The sequence below is a fragment of the Mus caroli genome, chromosome 10, assembly GCF_900094665.2.
Source record: "Mus caroli chromosome 10, CAROLI_EIJ_v1.1, whole genome shotgun sequence".
In the NCBI taxonomy this organism is placed as follows: Eukaryota; Metazoa; Chordata; class Mammalia; order Rodentia; family Muridae; genus Mus; species Mus caroli.
Window position 1 is genome coordinate 60386345 of NC_034579.1, and position 7157 is coordinate 60393501.

At 40.5% G+C, this 7157-nt stretch overlaps 1 long non-coding RNA gene across 1 annotated transcript; it reads right to left on the reverse strand.

Moving 5' to 3' along the window:
- Positions 1–2235: 2235 nt before the first annotated feature.
- Positions 2236–5669, reverse strand: LOC110302837. Its single transcript, XR_002378859.1, has 3 exons — positions 5642–5669; positions 3549–3630; positions 2236–2470 (listed from the first exon to the last, which is right to left on the reverse strand). It is a non-coding gene; the product is annotated as an uncharacterized LOC110302837 (long non-coding RNA).
- Between the last annotated feature and the right edge of the window lie 1488 nt (positions 5670–7157).

Sequence of the window (7157 nt, forward strand, 5' to 3'; positions counted from 1 at the left end):
ATCTAAGGGAAGGGGAAGACTGGCTTGGGGAAAAGAGAGAGGAAGAAAAGCCATCAGTAAGGGCTGTTTCCAGACACACTTGGTCTCGGTGTTTAAGTATCAGGTAGTGACTTTCTGGTGTTTACCTCTGATGCTTAATTTCATTTTCTTTCCCTCAGCATGTTAATGTCACCAAACATTTGGCAAAAGAACTAAGAATTGTAAACATAATTTAATTCCTCGCTTCAGTACATATTTGCTATAGAGCAGTTAAAATATTTGATTAAAATATATGTAAAATATGCAATCAAGCCTTTAATTAATTCGATTGCCAAAACTAACACCATTAGTCGAAGATATGATATGATATATATATATATATATATATATACTCAGAACACAAATGAGCTTTAAGGACAGATGCCTCTCTCAAGACTTCCACTCAACCTGTTTCTACCTAAAAATTAAATGCAGCTACACCGATGCAATACGGAAAAGTAATTAATATTTATTTTAAGAGGAATTTTAAGCCCTAGCATAGCCACGTTTAGGGCTCATGATAGATCCAGAAAACAGATGCGAGCAAGTCATTTGTGACATGCTAATGAATTTTGATACATTAAAGACTATAGAATAAAATATTGGCTTAAAGACTCTTGAGTAGCAGCAATCATGAGTAAATAGTTCTTTGAGTTTGGTATAATGATAAGTTTTATTTCATTATGTATGCATATAAGTTATCATTTAAAATGACCTCCATCCTCCAATTGCACATAGGGCATCCTGACCTGAACAACACAGACACATTACATAATGGGGATATAGACAGACATAAGGGCATGCCCATCATTTTCAACAGTATTAATTCTCTACTGATTTTTTTTTACTGTTTTTAGTCTATGAGACTTTGCTTTTATTGAGGCATGGCTTGCACATGTTTAATGTATATACTTGATTGCATGTGAGGAAAGTGTATATTGGGGAAAAGTGGCTATATAGAATGCCCTACACTTAACCCTTACCTTTCAAGGGTCCCCTTCCCTATTTTTCTTGTAGAAAAAAAATCAAACAGATTTTCCCTCTTCATTTTTCAAGCACATGGTACAGTAATATAACCTCATATACTTTGTTACACATCAAGCCTCTGGGATATATTCTTTGATCAATGCTTCCTACACTCTTCTCCCCCACCCCCACCCCCACCCCAGGACCCACTAGCATCACTTAAGCCTTTGCTCCTATGCTTTGAACTGCTAGCTTTCTGGTGTGAGTGTGGTCATGTAACCCCCCTGCCTTTTGCACAATCCATGTGGCATAATGCTTTCTAAGATCGTTTGTATTGCAGCAAAGGCAGAGAAGGATTTCATTGGCTTTTGAAGCCAAATATTATTTCCATTCTGTGCATAGGCATGTGTGAACTTATCTGCTCATCTGCTGATGGATGTGTGAGATGCTGATGTGGCTGCTTTAAATGATCCTGCATTAGTAGGGAGTGGCAGTTAGCTCTCTCTTCAGGACCCAACGTCTACTCCTTTAAGTTTCCTCAAATAGAGAGACTTTTGGGTTAGACATCATTTCCATCTTTAGTATTTTGAAGAGCCTCTATACTGTGAATACATTTACATTTCTAATGAGTGTGTATGTAAACCATTTCTTTATTACACAGCTATGCTAACAATTGTTTATTTGCTTTACTGTATACAATAGCTATTGTGTTGTTACATAGCTAAGAATATTTAGGACACATACATTAGATCTTTAAAATATATTCATCCCATATCTGAAACTATATACCTTTTACCAAGTTCACATTATTTTGCCTCCCTCCCAGCTCCTAGAAACATCCCTTTTGTTCACCTATGAGATTGACATTTCTGCATGTCTCATTCAAGTGGGAACATCCAGTATTCTCCTTTTGTGTCTGGTTTATTTTGATCGTTGGGGTTTAACTTTCACTCTGAGTGTCTGTGCATCCCATGTTTCCTTCACCCATTCATCTGCAGATGGAGCAATTGCTTTCTACACCTCGGGAATTTAGTGTGAATCTGGCACACAGGGGACTGAAGGTATCTCACTGGTGTTCTTATCCCATATCATGGTTGATTACGAAATCACTGATTATTATGACTGACTCATGTGGGAGGGTTCTATTTTCATAATGGTTGTCATGTTACTTTGCCACCAACATGGTTTATTGCTTATAGACATGAAGATTTTTTTAAGACTGTCAAAATTGTACTATCTGAAAAGAAAACATTGAGAATATGAAGATTTATTGATGAAAATCTAAATCAATCTCCCTTGGGGTAACAAAGAGATACATTGGCTGATGGGACCAGTTGGATGGTTAGGTATATTTGCATTTGGAATCTTTGATCAAAGCTCTGGCTGTGTCTTCTTCACCAGGTTCTCATGGAAGTAGAAGTAGAATTGTGTTAAATAGTGTCTCCAAATAAGTGTGGCCATCTGGAACCTTACATTATGGATTTATCTTTAAAAAAAAAAAAGCATGATTTGCAGATACAATTCACTAAAATAAGCATGTATTTAGATGAGACTGGTCTGATTGTAGTTAGTTTAACTGGCAACTTGACAGCCTAGGGCCATCAGAGATGAAAGCCCCTATACTGTGTATTTACCCAGATGGGACCTGAGGACATGTCTGTGCAGGATTGTCTTGACCCAACCCACTGCATTCAGTACAATTCTTGGGTAGTTGATACTGGGCTGTCCTTACTTAAGTAAGAAATAGCTAAGCATGCACCCATGAGAGAGCAAGCCAGCAAGCAGCCTTCCTTCATGGGTTTTGCTTAAGGTTTCTGACTTGATTTCCTTCACTGATGAATAACCTGTAGTGTGTGTATTGGTGGGGACCTTTCTCCCCTAAGCTGCTTTTGGTTAGAGTGTTTTATCATGGCACAGAAGGAAAGTAGAGTAAGTCCCTAAATCCAATTAAGGATCATTAAAAGAAGAGAAACAGGGAGAGTTAGAGAAGGCCACCTGAAAACCAATTGAAACAGTGTGGAAAAAAAAAAAAAACATCAAGGACCAGAGACTGATGCAGATGACTACCAGTCAGGAAGAGGCAAACAGAAATCTTACAGAACCTTCAGAGGGATAGACCTGTAGGCAAGGTTGGCTTTCTATTCTCCACATGTTTAAAATTAAGTGTATGTTGGTATGATGACTCTTATTGGAAGCCTTAGGAGACACCTCTTCCATTCTAATGACCACAGTAAGCTTTTTTGAGAGCCGTGGGCAATGGTTGGTTCCAGGTGGTCTCCTACTAACACATGCTGTTACAAATCTATCTTTACCTGATTACTGTGGTCAAGAGCTGAGACTCCATGTGTATTTTTCTGGCTTCTTTTTTTTTTTTGCAAGGTTTGTTATAGTCCTTTGCCTAAATTGCCTAGGTGAAGACCTTACCCATCCAAGTAAGGACTGGAAGACATCCTAGAGTGTTTTTGTCCCCTACACTTGACCTAAATCTATCATACCAGGAGAAGCCCATGCCTGGCAGAGAAAACACTAAATTTTTCTTCCATGCACTTGACACTGAGTAGTACCTGGGGAGATCTGTACAAAGACAGCTGTGCGGCAGTAGCTGTAACCTTCAACAGAGGAACACAGCCAAATCCAAGCCCTGGTCTAGAGGAGAAGGAGACAAAAGTAATACATACTTTGACTCTCCTCTCCTCTCACCCCCCACTCTCATCCCAATGCTTCTTGCTCTCTGATTATATCTAAAATCAAGAACACACTGACAAAAACCCACAAATGCCAGGCTTCTCCAGAGCATATAGAATTGAGGTGACCAGGCTGTGGAGCCAAAGGTACAAATGGAAGCTATCCAGGTAAGTAACAAAATAATATGGGGAATATATAGAGAGAGATGGCAAGAAATACACAGAAATATATACAGGACTCTTCACTCATTCATCAGGTGTATGGCTTTAAGCTAAAGAAGCAAACTGATGAATTATAGTTTGGAGATTTTAGGCAAATCAATCAAAATACTTTGAAAACATCAAGAATATTTCAACTAACCAGCCATGAAAGAAATAAGGTTGACAGCAGACTCAACTAACCCAGACCTCTGGGAGCTCCCAGAGACTAAGCCACCAACCATAGACCATTCATGGGCTGGTCTGAGGCCCCTACTACATATGTAACAAAGGACTGCCCTGTCTGGCCCCAGTGGAGGAGGATGCACCTAATCCTGTAGAGACTTGATGCCCCAGGGAAGGGGGATGCCTGGGGCAGGGTCACCCTCGCAGAGACAAATAGGATAAAGAATTCTGGGAGGGGGAATAGGGGGAATCAAACATCTAGACTATAAGTAAATAAAGTAATTAACAATGAAAAAATAAAGAAGATTGAACCCTGCCCATACCCACACTCTTCTAACACCCAAAAGCTGGCCTTTGTAGCATTTCCTCAACTCACTGTGCTTCACTCCCCTAAGAAGTCTCTATATTAGTCAGGTGTTGGCAAAGCCTCTCAGGGAACATCTATACCAGGCTCCTGTCTGCAAGCACTTCTTGGCATCCGCAATAGTGCTGGAGTTTGGTGTCTTCAGATGGGATAGATTCCAAGGTAGGGCAGTCTCTGGATGGCCTTTCCTTTAGTCTCTGCCCCATTTTTTGTCCAGAATGGGCCCAGGACTCCAATGAAAAAATTGGGGGAAGGGCTGAAGGAGCTGAAAGGGATTGTAACTCCATAGGAAAAACAATAATATCATTAACCAGTCCCCCCTGAGCTCCCAGGAACTAAACCACCAACCAAAGAATATGCATGGGTCCATGGCTCCGGTGACATATGTAGCAGAGGATGGCCTTATCTGGCATCAATGGGAGGGGAGGCCCTTGGTCCTGTGGAGGCTTAATGCTCCAGCAAAGGGGGAATGCTAGGCAGGAATGGATGGGTGGGTAGGTTGGGGAACAACACCCTCTTAGAGGCAAAGGGGTGGGAGGATAGGATGGGGAGTTTGTGAAAGGAAGACCAGGAAGGAGGGACAACATTTGAAAAGTAAATAAAATAATCAATTTTTAAAAAGGGGGAGTTTCTAAAACCTGCAGTGTACAGACTGGAGGCAGAGAATGGGTGGATGGTGCAGAGAACAGAAATCAGCCACCAGCAAGACTGGTATGATTGATGGTGCTGTGTGCCCATCTACAAGATCAATCTACTCTCCTTGAAAAAGAATGTTTTCTAAGTTCACATGACTCTGAAGCTAATCCAGTATACTCCAGCCCCTCGTTGAGTATAACGGGGATGAGTAATAGACCACAGTACACCTGCTTCTGTGAGGAAAAAATAAAAGTCATCTTTCATAAGGGCACTGCTAGCCATTAAAATGACAAGGGGCTCTTGGAGGCAGCTGACACCTGTGACAAAAGACACCGAAGCATCCTGGAACAGGGCAGCCTGGTCACGTGGGTTCACCTTCCCCTTTGGGGAACAGAAACAGCCCTTGCCCTCTGGGCTGCTTCCCACCACTGCCCTGAGGAAAGGCAGCAGCTTTAGGAGAGGCATCACAGCAGTGATCTCGGATTTTATCTTAGATCTTAAGACAATGAAAAAACAAACAAAGAAAAAATAGGCCTTTAAATTCAAGGGTTTTCAGGCTGGTGTGGAGGGGCCTGTAATCTAAACTGACCTGCAGACTGAAGCAGGAAGCAGGAAGCAGGAAGCAGGAAGCAGGAAGCAGGAAGCAGGAAGGTCACCTGAGATACAGAGGAAAGTTTGAAGCCAACCTAGGCACCTTATGGAGAGGATATCTCAAGGGGAAAATTAAAACAACACAAAACCATAGGGCTGGACCTACAGCTTAATGACAATGCACTTTCTCAAAATATCAGCATCCATGAGGCCCTAGCTTTGCTTACAGACGATGGTGAGAGAGACGGGTGAGGGAGGACTGGGAGGGGGGCAGAGATAGGGATGTAAAAACAAACAAATAAGTAAGAAAGTAAATAAATAAATTAAAACTAAACACGAGAGAGACCCTCATTGGTACTCAGGCATTGGGATTCATGGTTCATTGAGTGCTGAGTAGACCTACTAGCTCAGGTTGTCGTGATGGTAACTTGCCATTACACTTTAAGTTGGAAAGAAGAATTCAATCTTCAAAACCTATCCTCCACAAAAGAGTGAATTTTAAGAAATCGGGGGTTTATCAAATGAAGTACATGAGAATCTGGATAAGAAATAAAAGGTAAGTAAATAGATCTTCCAGGATTAGTTCACTTTTCATTCAAATTTTGATCCTTAGTCTTTAAAATGTTGTTTATTTCACCTTCCAAGGGTGGTTATTCAAATGCCATGCAAGTTATAAAATTATACCTATTCTCATACAGAAATGCATCTTTGTAAAAAGGCTGAATTATTTTCCTGCACAAATTTTCTCATCTCTTAAAAGTGTCCCCACAGCTACATCTACAGATGTGATCAGGTATTTAAAACTTTAAAAATCAAAAGCTAGGATTCTTGTCATTCATACCCAATGTAGATTTATCCAACACTGTCTTAAGCTTACTTGTACAAGAGGACAGTATCAAATTCGAAACCTTTTCAATTCCAGATTGCTGTCTCTTTTATAGCTTTGAAAATAAAACAACAACAACAACAACAACAACAACACCCCCAGTGCAAATAGCATAATGGCTGAAGTTTATTAAAGTATTTTGATAAGAATGACCTGCTTAAGAATTCATATCCTGTCTTACTTGTAGTTATTTGTCTGTACATGTGTACTCAGGCATAAATGGGAATCAAGATAAAGGCAATGTTTTTATTCAAGAACATATAATGTAGCCTGTCAACCAGGCAAATGAAGAGGGACTCATATCAGAATAGCGTCATAAACATTTCAAGATCTGTGTGGTTTACTAGTACTGCTGGAAACCTGGGTTCTCATCTCCATCTTTAGACATAGCCAGAAAGGAAGACTGGATGTCTGTAAATTTGGTCAAACGATTTGATGTAAAAGCTAGTGACATTCCAATATGTCACATATACGGTAAAGCAATTCCAGACTTACTAAAGCAGAGGAGGCTACGCATCTTCACAGTCCAAATGAGAAAGACAGGAATTCAGCCTACCCCTGCTCCAGTCCCCATCTCAGTTCTCAGAGCTATAGGCTTTAAGTTGCCCCTGGGTCTTTGATAGTGGAA